Here is a 14,865-nt window from a genome sequence, read left to right on the forward strand (position 1 = left end):
AAAATATTACAATTATTAAAAGCTGCAGATAGTAGGTAGTACCTACTTAATATATTATTATAATACAATCTAATATAATATATAGGTAGGTACATTACAGACAGTTATTACATTTCGGTAATTACCAATTAAATAGAAATAATATGTTCACATTTTATTTCCACGGAAACGGTTTTATTTATTTTTAATACAAAAAATATTTCAGTACCTTTGTCGAACAGTCGGGCAAGCTGGATTATGTTTCCGCCGTCGCCGCAAAACGGGTCCCACAGCCACTTTCACCCGGCCACACTTTTCTGCCATATAGACGCTGAGTGACAAAAAAACGATTATAATATATATAATTTTTATTTTCAACACGATATGATACGTATACATAATATATAAATGTTTTTTTTACATACCCTGGTCCGTCAGAATGCTTTGGTCGAATTTCGAAAATCAGACATGTCTCTTCTTCCAATATTTATATGTGCTTGGTCTGTGGGCAATATAAAAAAAACATTAATTAATTTCTGATTATACCTATAAGTAAATGCACGTACGTGTCGATCCACGCGACTGAAGCCTTCTTGACGCTGCTGAGGGGCAGCGGAATGCCGTTTTCCGTGGTCTGCACGGGTGCCGAGTTCTTCGCACTGTCCGGTAGCGCAGCCGTGGTGTCCACGACGTGGATCGGATCTCCGGCGGCAGACTTCAGCGGCGTCTGCTCTTCGGGTCGGCTGGAGGGTCCGATAAACTCCACCGCCATAAACATCCCGATGCCGACGGACTGAGCGACGAACCAAATGCCTAAGGCCAGTGTCGCCGTCGCCCGTCTTGCGCTATCCGACGCGACGGACACGCAACGCGACGCTATCTCCCCGTCTACCGCAACGGCGGCTGCCGGCACACGTCTTCCCAATGCCCGTTGCACTGCAGGACTCCTAACGATGTTGGCGATGAACGCAGTCATCGCGAGTCCTGCGCACAACAGGCAGAGCAGCAACGCCAAGGAGCGCACAGCCAAAGTTCCGATCGCGGTGACGACCAGCATCGAGGTCACTCTGACAACAGCTGCAGCGAGATTGTTGTCCTGCAATAGAATAAACATTGAAGTCAATTCATAGTTCATTCGTTGACGAACGCGTGACACACACACACACACGGGAGGCTTGCAGCAGCTTTTTTCTATATAATATCAAATCATACTTACGTATTCTGCGATGCACCATGCGGCTAACGTTTTCTGTACCCCCGTGTAACCGTATCGTCAAGTTTTCTGGTGCACACGTCATGACTATTGAAAACTTTAAGCAAAAAACAGAAAAAAACTTAAGCAATATGAACTAAGTAACTAAAGCAAATCTAATTTATCTTAAACTAACACGAAAAATTACAAAAAATAACAACAGAATACTTTGCACTAGAGAAAGAAAGCGATGGGGGTTTTCGAAGAGCAAGCTCGGCGTTATAATGTTAGAGCGTATATATAAGCGGCTTGGCGTCTAAGAAACAAACGTCAAATTTTCTCGTGTGTTTACGCCTTTTATAGGAAAAATTTTGGCAGCACACACCATTGATAACAAACGTGACCGTTTATATAGAGCCGGTACGGGAATTTTTTTACGAGGAAAAAATCATTATTATATATTGGAAAATATTTCCAGTTGCAACCAATTCGCAATAACCACCGTAGACAGTAGGATGGACCATTTCACGAACATAAGCCTCAGCAGTGGAAAAGTTGTCACCATTTGAATTGTAAGACATAGTAATAAAGTTATTCCAATAATTATTATCAGACACATACGAAACAATTGTATTTCGGATCTCCTGACATCTTTCTTGAGTGTTAAACAAATGAAATGATATTGAACGGAAAAGGCAGGCACCATCACCGATAATTGGTACAACTATTTGAGGTGTCAACATTCAATTGACAAAAATGTCTTCAATCGACGACATTTTTAAAAAAAATATTCAAACAATTAAATTGAATAAATATAATATTTTAAATAATTTTCCAACGTGTTCCGGGTAATCTTTATACATAAAATGTGATATACCTACGTATAATGTACAGCTGGAGGCTCACGGCTTATTTTTCACTAAAAATATATTACGTATCATAATAATAGATATATTGGTCAATATTTTACGTCGTAAGTTTAGCGGTTGCAGCCGTGCTATATATTACTAAAAGACATACAATGTATGATGAATAATGTAATAAAAATATATAACGTATTGTAATAATAGGTATATTTGTGTGTTAATATTTTACGTCATATATTTAGCGGTTGAAGCCGTGTTAGTTAAATACATATAATGTGTATCAGAACGTATCAGTAGAGCAGTAAGCCTCGTGACTCGTGAGTAAGTCAGTAGACAATTAGTGAACTGTCGTAAAGACTGTGAATAGTGTAAAATATGGCGTAAATGATATAGGAAACGCCGCGACATCATGGTGGATCGTAACACGTTTATCGCATATCGCTAAGAAATGTATTATTATTTTTCGATAATGCAATATTTGTTTAATTTGTAGTTGATGTTTTCCATACAACTCATAAATATAGCCTCGGAACAATATTCATATCTACACGCCGATAAAATACACACACAAAATAAGGCCAGAGTCCAGGTAGATGGAAACCCTCGGGCCGCCGCGCCGTGCCTTACATTATTTCCTGTTATCGGTCGACTGCTATTGTCATTATTATATCAATATAGATATACAAATAAAAAATTATTTTTACCGATTTCAACCCTTTAAAATCAAAATTTTGATAAATCCTTTATTAGTGCCCGATGAAATTATTATAAAAATCTATCCTCGAAATTTCAAGTCGATAACTCAAATAGGTTCGGCTCTGCGTTGATTATTGGTAAAGTACACTTTCCTTTATATATAGAGAAGATTATTATTCTCATAATAAATTGATGTGACAATGCTATTTTGCAGAGGTTAGGTTAAAAATAGGTGAATAATATTTAGATAGGTAGGTACCTGCTTCCCTATAAAATAATAAAGATGGAATTTCTATAGCATATACCATAGTCTAACATTTGTTATCACTTATCACTTATCAGGTATACATACAAGATTTATTCAATGCTCAACGAAATTCAGATAGGTACTCGGCATCGACGGCATCTATATAGCGATGGAATGATAAAAGTGGTTTTAGATTTAAAAGCTGTGTGGTTGTAAATAATATAACATTATTGTTGTCGTTAATTCACGCAGATAAATCTTTGGAAATGTATACTCATATAGTCATATATTATAATAAGCCACGTCTTATTTTAGTTGGACAGGAGAAGAATATTAATTAATAACAGCTAGCACTTAGAAACACGTCATGTTGATTTAGGCAAGTGTATGTTTCTATAATTATGCACTTCCGCAAATTCGGGGTTTTTTTTATATTTTAATTAAAATACTAATAAATGTATACTTATCATTACGTCTTGTTAAAAATAATAATAATAATAATAAAATCGTATTCACATAACGTTTGAAAACGCATTACTATGTTTCAATGTTTGAAAAATAACAAACAAATCGTATTCGAATTTTTGCAAATTATTTTTCTGTCGAAAAATACAGAATAAATTCTTATCAATGTAGTTTATTGCAATTTCGCGATTCACGTGATATTACATAATAATATTACCGCGTTCCGTTTGTCGTTCTTATCAACTTATTTTGAAACCCAACCGGGCAGACTCACGTAATAGTTAAGCACGAACCGGACGTTAAAGTTCTAAACAAGGAGGGCATATAATATTTTCAGTTCTAAGTAAAGTTATAACTCGCGTTTAAATGACATTGCGACCGACGGCTATAGGTTGTCACTCACTCATCTGGGCCGTAGTAAGACCCGCCCGGGCAGACTTACGCGACACAGGTTTCGAGGTGTCCCACATGAACTCGAGCGAACGGTTTTAAGCCGGTCAATGGTACAATAGTTGAAGAATTCCGGCATTGTATCGATCGGCTTTTACGTCGCATTCCATGGGGCAATAGTTGGAGTAGTCTGGCATTGCACCGTTTGCCAACCTTCGCTTGAATATCCTCGACCCTGTCCGTCGACAATGCGTCGGTCGCCGTGGCCGTTCTATGTCTTCGTCGTTAAAAATTAATTTCTATACCTCATCTCCCTGTAAACATCGACTCGGGAGTCGGGACTCCCAAACACATGCAGCCACTTGGACGCACGCACCACGCGTATTGTTTGTTTGGCCGACAGACCCGCGGAGAAGCGAATTGCACAAAATTGCACCCTTAAGAGGTGCGTTGAACTTGAAATATTAGAAAGAAATATACCGGTACGTCTTCGCGTGCCGTTTACCCATATCGCAATAGCGACTGTAAATAATATAATATTGTTTACCAAACACCTTTTCGTGTTTGAATTTACGGGAGATATTATGATGAAGTATCTACTCTGCGCATATACGTGACACGGACTGAACTTTGGAGATGACTAGACAAAGCTTCTGGTCCGACGGAACGTATAGCTGCTGTGACAATGCCCTTCACGTCACCTAACCTAACCTAACTGAATTCGACAATAATTCGTCGTTGGATTTACACCCACATGCAGCCGACAGCTATAAATTATGTATCTTATTTATTTGCAGGTTGTATTTATTGTCAATTATTTTTCGAATCGTATGCAACATTTTTATGTTTTTCATAAGTTATTTACTCGTTTATAATTTATTAATATATTGTTTAAATGTTCATATTTATAAATGTATAATTTATCGATTAATACACGACCATATTCTGTTTCAAAGTTGGCGCAGATCATTGCAAAAAACACCTTAGTAAGTATATATACCTATTGTATAAAATACATCACACGAAAAAAATTATCAATTTATAGTTGACATGTATCAGTAAATGTACTGAATGTTTGTAGATAAGTACTAGTAACAGTAATAAGTTTTAATTAAAATCGGATAAAAATAAATTTATCGGCATGCCAATTTAATTAAATCTACTGAATGGTGCACGAAAATAGCAAGTATTTTTATGTAATTATATACATTTATAAATAATTCTAATAAAGCAAAAGATCGAATAAAATATTATTTAAGACAATTATTACCATGTTTTTCGGCGTTTTAAGCAAATTCCAAAGACTTGTTTATTTGGAATATCTACCAATTAAGAGCAACTGACGGTTAGTGTCAAAGTATATTGTATTTCGTCTAACAATAACCATCATGCGGTTATAATGTGTTGTAGACTTGCATAAACTATTTTACCATAATATCTACCTACGCGAAAATTAATAATTTGAGTATCTTATGGAATGATAACAATTTTTTCATGTTTTTAATATTTATATATGTCCGTATGCATGCATTTAAACCGTTACCTATACTATTATTTGCTGCGGATTTTATTTTAAGTCTTAACAGGTATCTATACAATTATAACTGTGACGTGTTATTATTAAACCGTATTATAAAATAATTTATATTTTATATTAGGTACCCATAAAATAATATATACAAGGTGGTTCGCCGTGTGCTCTAAGATCTTGTTTATTCATTTTATATGACACTGTAGACCACCGTGTTTTCTTGTTTACTACTTTACTCATTTTACTATTTTAGATGACACGGGAAATTAGGAAACCACTATGGGATCCAGCCTGTAAAAAGCCATTTATCAGCTATCACACATTCACGCGTATCACTCATGAAAATATGTTTAATAATTGTAATCGAATATTATGGTATGTAATATTCTCATTGATTAAATTATAATTTAGAAAAATTACTTTTAACTTTATTTATAATCAATGACAGTTGATGCTTGGTATATCTTAATTTTCATACGATTAACGTTCGTGCAGTTTTATTGATTTTGTACATATCGATTCGTCCGTCTGTTCGATCGGGGAGAAATTAATATTACATCACACTTGGCCATAAATAATAACGCGTACACCACTGTTTAGTATGCAAAGTGAATAATCACCGTGCCACGATATTCGAGCCAGAATGTCTGCGAATAGAAAAACCGTATCAGAGTAGTTTCTGAATCGAAAACGTGTTCGTCATTAATTATATTAAAATGTGGGTAAGTTGACGAAAAATATAATTACCTTGACCTAGTAAAGTGATGTCAACTTTGAGGACGTTTAACGTTATGCTATAAGTTTAAATTAGTTAACAAACAACAAAGATGATATTATCGAGAAAAATACTAACGTAACTCAGTTAAAATATTACATTTTTGAATATTCATATATTTTTGCATACCTATGTCCTAAATATCTTTTGTTAAAATGTTTTTGCTGAAGGCATATAAACTAGTTTAAACTACTTAAATAAAATTGATAACTTTTAAACTTTAAAGTTAGATACCTACATTCCTATATTTAGTGATGATCAATACCTATAGTTCGATATTCAACTGTAGATATGAGAAAGATGTAAAAATGATTGTGAATTCCTGAGAAATGCATTTGGAATTCTTCACACTCCTAGAAATTGACTCGCGGAAATTCAGATCTAATGACCTAGCGTTGTTAAAATGACTGTTTATGGCTACAGTGGCACCGTTGCGTTTATTATTATAAATAATAAAATATTATGGTAATAGTACCTATGCCGGGGGTACTGTGCAGTTCCTTAGACCCGATCGGGTTTTCCGGGTTACGAGAGTTAATAGTATAACCGTTAAATAGAGGTCGCCTGACCAAAATGGTTTGGCACGATGATAAGTTTGCGGACGGGCGAACGAAGTTTCGCGCGTGCGCACACCACACCGGGCAAATAAGCGATGGAGACGTGCTCAAGTTTTGCCAAACAAAACGCGCCGGCGGAGAAATTGAAGGCAAGTCGTTTGCCAAAGTTCTTTTGATACATACCAACCGGAGTACATTGTACGGAGCTTATTGACGTAATCGCATTTTCCACTCGACTTTTCCCATTGCAGGGGACGTCGTATACTTTTCTCTTTCGAAAAAAACATAGACTATAATACGTTATTAACAACATATCAGGGAATGATAGGCGGATAAAATATAAGCGCTCGGTGCAAGTTTTACTTTTTGTTACAATAATAATATGGTCATTTATAGATTGCCGAGGAGCGTGCCCGACGTATTAATACTGTACAGAGTCAATATTATTGTTTTAGACGTTTTAATTGAGTTATAGAAAACAACCATGTATTGCATGAACATATCAGCTGTATTGTACGCTTTTATAATTCATGCATAATTAATAATATCATAATATAAGCACAATAATAAACGAGTAAACGAAACTGGAATGGCTAACGAGTAAATATTATAATATTGGTTCACTGGAGATTTAATTGAATCGAAATTGCGTATAATCGAAGTTGGAAAACTAGTGAAAAAAAAATGCATTTTACGATATCGTGTCCTTTTATACACTGGGGAAATTATTGGTCAAAATACACACGTGTACAGCATTTAAGCACGTAATATTATTATAACGGGTAGTTTAACCAGTGGAAATATTTTACGAAAAGGACTGCACACGATAACGAAAGTGAACATTTGTACAGGTACATAATAATATAATATATTATCAAAATATTTTTCTTTTTAAGTTTTTTCTTTTACTGTAACAATTGCCATGGGTAGGTGACCATTTATATAAGTGCCTTCATCAAAGAAATCATTTTCATATTTGGAATACAATTAAGAGCCGAGTCACCGTCAATGTTAAATCCACGTAATACCGCCAACCGGTGCGATAAAGAAATACGAATATTTTAAATACTAAATATTTGTGTGCACTAATCATTATGTACATTATAGTACATGTTACATGGTTATCGGTTATGTATCTTAACACGTGTCTTTATATGCATTCACCAAGAATGCTAACTTCCATTTTTTCAAATTCTGATATGCAAAATGTTATAAACTTTTTTTTTTTATATGAAAATCACTAGTTTATCCTGTAAATTGTTAACAGAATATTTTTTTGAAAATTTTGATGCATCTACATAAAAATTAGAACTATTATTTTTTAGAAAGATATTAAACTTTATGTACCTACTAATACGGATAATATTCTTCGTTATGTTGATAGGTTTGGAAGATATGGACTGTGGGAGCTATGATGGTCTGAAAATTATATTAAGTACCTACCTATATTCCGAGGTGGAGAATAATCAGTCCGCCGACCGATCATATTGTGGTTTCCGACGCACCAATCGAATAATTCGTGATGTGCGAAAAGTGATTATTCTCTCGTGGAATATAGTATAGTTCAATATTAATCGGTTTAAATTGTAATATTTGTGAAAATTATCCAGGTATAATAAGTACTATATTATGACATAATATCTAATTTGTATGTTTGTAAAGCCATTTTTAAGGACTGTTATCCTTAGTATAATATACAAATTACATATTAATAAGTCAGAAACAATACTTTTGTAGTTTGAATTTAGATACAACATTTTCAAATAAATCATCTGCATAACAATTTGTAAAAGGTTGGTCCGTATATTTGTAAAAAGACGAAGCTAATAGGAAAAAAAAATGGTACCTTAAAAAAAATAAATGCGTATTTAAAATTATAGTCTCCGTAAAAGCATACTCAAAAATCCCGTAACACAGAATTTAAATACATTTATTATTAAAGGTAAACACGAGGGTGAACATGCTTGGTGAATCATCCCGTCTACTAAAGATAAGGAACATAATAATATTATATAATATTATGATACAAATTGAGTGGAATGTGCTTTGCAAACATAACCTGCAGACCATGCTGGGAAAATTTACCGGAAAGTCCATCATGCAGTGCGCATAATATAATGATTGTAATGTGCAGTATTATTCTGCAGTGGTGGATTTAAAAATGTCCGTCGTGAAGTGCACTGCAAAGGTAATGGTTTTTAATACATCATCGCATATAACTATGATAATAACTAGAAAAATAAACGCATTTATATTAATAATATGATCCTGTTAATTTTGAGTTTTATAATTTGGCCGCGCAAATAATAATAATGTGTTGTAATCATTTTAGTTTTGCATATTATCATAATATTTTGCGATGTTCTGTTTAACGCGTCAAACGAACTGTAAAAATAAAAAAATAAAAATAATAATAATTATAATAATCTGAGCATTAAAAAGGTTTAACGGGTATTGTTAATAGCGGTTTTATTAAAACGGTTCAAGATAATACAGCCGTTCGATTTGTAAACTAACCGATCAACATTGTATATAATTATACGATGAAGCAGGTAGCTAGCGTACATTATAGTAATATATTATACTATATATAGGTAATACTTAAAATTACAAAATCAATATCTACTTAAAATGGAGCCCTAAAGGATATTATATTAATTACGCGTCTTTCCGTATTGCGTTAAATTTTAATAAGGTTATATGTTTACATTGCAGTGCATCAATTTATTATAATAATATTATGTTGAAATATATTAAATGTTTTTAACACAACAAAAAACCATTTTCTTAACTGTAATCAAACAAAACTAATTTAATAAATCAGGACTGATGTTATGACGATGGTTTATTCACTTTCGCGTATGAAAGCCACGTACGTGTATATATGTATTGTTTATTACTAGTGCTCGGATGTTAATGACCAAAATGTCATTAAAATATGCATTTAAAAATTTCAAAATATGCTAAAATATGCATTTAAAAATTTAAAAATATGTTAATATATGCCTTTAAATATATCAAAAATATACCTATTTTTCAACAAATATATGCAAAAATTAAAAAATATATGCAAAAAAGGTGTTAATATTAATTCAAAATAAATTATGAACACTATTAAAATGTATACTAAATATTATATCTATTAAACAATTACAAAAAATAGGATAATAGTGATTCAGAATAACTGTTGTTTTAAATGATTTTAAAATAACGTCTTTGCAAAATAGATAAAAGAAATAAAATACTATAAATATAAATATATAAACTAAAATACATATTAGGTAGTAAAAAGTGTTATGTTTATATTATATTTAAATATTTTAAATGCCACTAAATCTAGAAATTAGCAATACATGCATTTATATGCTCAAAAATGTCAAATATGCAAAAATATGCAAAAAAAGTTTGCTTATTTCTAATATAGACTTCAAGAATCAAATTTATATCTCACTCCGGTGTAATTCTGGCTGCGCGAAAAAAATATGCCAAGTCATAAACATCCGAGCTCTAGTTATTACAGTTATAAATTACATTCATTTGTAAAACTACTTAATTTATTATAAACCAGCCGATCCGAAAAAGGACTATGAGTGAAACTCATTTTAAATCACACCAGTTTAAATATTTCCGAAAATATCATATTTAAACATTGCCCTTACGTTAATTACTGGACTACTGGAATATAACAATAATAACTCTATAAATCACAATATACAAATAAGATGAAATTAGATTAAGTTTAGACTTTCGAATAATTTTTACTGCCCCAAAAAGTGTTCTTAGACAAAACTAATCTCTGTAAATAAAAATATTAATTACCTACTTACATAATAATATTATACACGATAATTAATTTTAGTGTCAACACTATTATTACAATTATAGTTTTTTACATACATAATTAAATTTCAAAGTGAAAAATTATTTTGGAATACAATATATTATTATACCTAGGTACTTTTTACAATTTTTTAAGTTCTTATATAATATAATATATTACTATATTTATTTAAAGTATTTCAATAAATAAAAATCGAAAATAGAGGAATTAATTAGTTATAAGTATTTGACTTACTTGTTTGAAATTTTATTTATATAATGGGTATTGAAAGTTTCAATAATTAATATTCTACTTTGAATAAATTATGATATTAATAATGTTTGTAGTCGTTCAAAAACTTAAAAAATGTTCACAATATAAATTGGTTTTCGCAATTATTATTATGTAAAAAATAATAACTTCAAAAACGTAAGAATTTTCGAAATAATGAGTGTAGACATTTCTAAATGGAACACCTTGTATACAATACGTACGACTGAGGAATGAGCTCGGACTTCAAGCACTCGTTTTGCTTCGTTAATCGCAGAACAAGCTTTAGTTATGTTTATATATTTTTTTATTATTAATTGTTCGTAAAAATATACTTATTTTTAAGGTTCCTCGTTCTATTTAGATTGTAAAAGCTGTCGAGAAATTGTAATAACGTCCGTGCGTTCATTAAAAAAATTTTCTTATAATAGGTAATTGAAAATAATCATTGTTATTTATAACTATATCTCTACAGAATTGTAATTTTTGATTTCTGAATAAACTGATGAACTTAATTAAACATTTAAGTGCCTATATAGACAATGTACTTTAACAGGTGAAAATAATTGATACAAATTAAAAATAAGTGAGGAAATGTAGTCTTTAAGATAAGTTACCTATAGGTACTAATGTTTCTATGGGGTCTAGGCCAAAATAGCGAAACAATTTACCGCGAATGTAAAAATCGCGAATCAATAATAGCGTAAATAAAAACAGCGAATTTCAAAATAAGCGATCATGCATAATAACGAAACTTAAAATTATATATCATTTTAAATATCTCGCAGGGAAATAAATTTAGGACAAAACCCTATGCAGGTAGGTCACAATAATATCGTTATACCTACTGATATCGTCAATATGCTATCTTAATTATTATTTAACTTATACAATGTCATATACTAATGAAAATAAGAACTTCATAAAAGGTATAGCATATAATTTGTCACTGAATGTCTAAATATAATTATATTTAAATTGAATATAATTATTTTATTTAAAATTATTATTATTGCTACTATAAATACTTATTATTAGAACTTAACGATATTATAATTATAATGAATGTATTCAAAAAATATATAAGAGACAAATAAAACACTAAATATAATGATTTTTCATTTATATTCCATGATCACTCCATATTTTATTGTATGCTTTACTTTTTTAAATTTATTAATCTCATTTATAAGCTATGTATATCCATTTTTTATTTTAACAAATATGTTTGATTTTTACACTGTGTCATATAAGCAACCCGACAGACAGATGTTTCTCTTTTCGCTATTATGTATTTTCGCTCTTTTTTACAATTCGCTATTTTTATTTACGCTATTATTAATTCGCGATTTTTACATTCGCGGTAATTGTTTCGCTATTTTGGCTGGATACCGTTTCTATGCACCTGCATATATATTTGTTTTTTTATTTATAAATTATAAGTATAGTAAGAATTGAAATATAATCAACATTTAATATTTCTCTTCAAATCAGTGATTGTCTAAATAAAACAGAGCTTATAGTTATAACACTCAACATTGTAATATTTGTAAGTCGAGTGCAATACAAATTCATTTAATTCGTAATCTATATTGACAATATCAGTACTCACATCATTAATTAGTAACCATGGTGATGGACGGACACAAAGTGCTCGTAAGGTGTTTCCAATACACGATAATATGATATTGAACTTAAAAGTAGCTGTTGCTGCATTTATGCAGAACTAAGTAGGTAGGTAATTTAATTTATATTCAATCAATACTTAAACAATTTGTATATGTATATTTTGTATACTGTTACTATTTCAGAATATTGTCTATTATTATCATCATCATCATTATTATTATTAAATGACCTACTGTATACCTACTAGTACACCGTGTATAATAAATACATGTTTCAGTTGAGCGTGTCAACGTATAGGTAGGTGTATAATACATTGTATCGAAATTGTCCGTCTGATAAATGCATTTATGACTTTGACACTTTGTGGATAGTGGATTACATAACCTTCGCAATAATCAATAATATGTGTTATTATAGGTACTATACATTATTTTGATGGTTAAGTGCAGTCGTGTTGTCTGGCATGTCATGTGCCACTCATCCGTTAGGTACCTATGTACTAACTAGTAACTGGAAACTAATATTGCTTAAATGTTAAATTCGTTCGCAGTCCTCGCTTTGTGTAAAACCGACTGCGATTGTACAACAGGTAAATGTTTACCCACCATAAACATTAGCCTTTATTGCGATTTACTACGTGTTGCTTTCGCCCGATGTAATGGCTAGATTAGGATAATAACAACTATCTACTTCAACACGTCTTCGCCCTAATGAAACATATACAAACAAAATACAAATGGTAAAAACGTAGTTAGGCATGTGTACATAGAAAAACGTCTATTTTATAAATTTATTTCTCTCTGATCCGTCGACGTATATTAATATTGTAAGTACTACAGTTTGTCAGGTTAGATATAAGTGTTCGGAAGATTAAGCAGAAAGACATTTTATTCAAGCCAAATTCAAAACGGACGCCTTATCCCCTCTCCAAAAACAATAAAATCCTCAAAAATATGAATTGTAAATTGACTATTTTTCATATAAAATATTATGTACAAATATGATATATATTGAAGATCTCTACGACTCTACAACTTAAAAAATAGTAGTTGATAGGTAGATCTCGTTATTCAATAATTATAAAACTAATTTTTCTGTATGATACATTTTGGGGCTTTTTAATATTACATTTTTGTTATTTTATCTAAACTTAAATATTGTTTGATTACTAATTTAGTAAAAGAATCTTAAGTTACATACTAACAACAATGTAAGAAAAATAACTTAAATATCGGGTAAATTTGTTTATAAATAGGCATTTGCTAATAATTGTTGTTATGTGCCTACTCATAATATATTTCGTTAATCTAGTTATTTGATTTTACAAATATAATTATGTTTAGACGGTCCACATGATACAGATACGGTCATACGGATTTTAAAAAAAATGAATTTAGAAATGAGAGTTTCAAAAATAAATCGTTCCCGACAATTTGTCAGTGACATTATCATTATAATAATATTATAATGAGTATAGGTTGACGTGTTGACCGTCTTGTTACGAGTATTGTAATGAACAATTATAAAAAAAAACATATTTTTTCACAGAAATAAATTAAAATTAGGTACGATAAAATCCATTGACAGTGAAGTTATCGGTAGAGCACAGTGTAGTAAGTAAACAGAATATAATATTGTTGCGAGCCGTCTGGCACTCGGTCGAGTAGCAATAATGAATAAAGTTGGAGGACCCTTTCAAAGTAAACAAATGCTTTATTAATTTATTATTGTACAATAAAATTAAACGGCTAAACAGTCGATAACACTGTATATGAATCGAAACAATAGGTACCTATGTAGTTTGATAAGTTTTATCGTCAGTCCAATTAATAATGTCACCCGTTGGAATTATTATAGCTGTCGAGTAATAGATTATTGCGATGTTCGGCGTGTTGAGATTTAGATACCAAATGGCCGAGTCATCCGAGAGCTCTGCAATGACACGTCATAATATTATAATATAATAATATTATGCTCTGTCCTGACCATTGGGGACAACATACTTGCGAACGCCCGTCCGGCTGACGCCTGCAGTGATTTTCGTCAATATCATAACGGCCCATGATTGCAATAATGTTCGCATCGCCGCGTTTTGATTATAATTATTTATCATCATAGTATGGTTGTAGTGGCTTCACACGTCTTTCTGATATATTTTGGCGATATTGCGATATTTGCATATTACGGATTCATTTATAGTACAAATATTATATTATAATAACATTACTAAATGCCAGACGAAGAGCACTCTTCCCACTTATAGTTAAACAATCAAAAATTAACCTTAATTCAAAACTGCTTCTGTATAAAACCCTCCTCAAACCAATTTGGTTATACGGTATCCAGCTATGGGGATCAGCAAAAAAATCGAATATCTACAAAATTCAAACATTCCAATCAATCTCACTACGTATGATTACATGTGCTCCTCCCTAAGTCTCAAACCAT

The sequence above is a fragment of the Metopolophium dirhodum genome, chromosome 6, assembly GCF_019925205.1.
Source record: "Metopolophium dirhodum isolate CAU chromosome 6, ASM1992520v1, whole genome shotgun sequence".
Lineage (NCBI taxonomy): Eukaryota > Metazoa > Arthropoda > Insecta > Hemiptera > Aphididae > Metopolophium > Metopolophium dirhodum.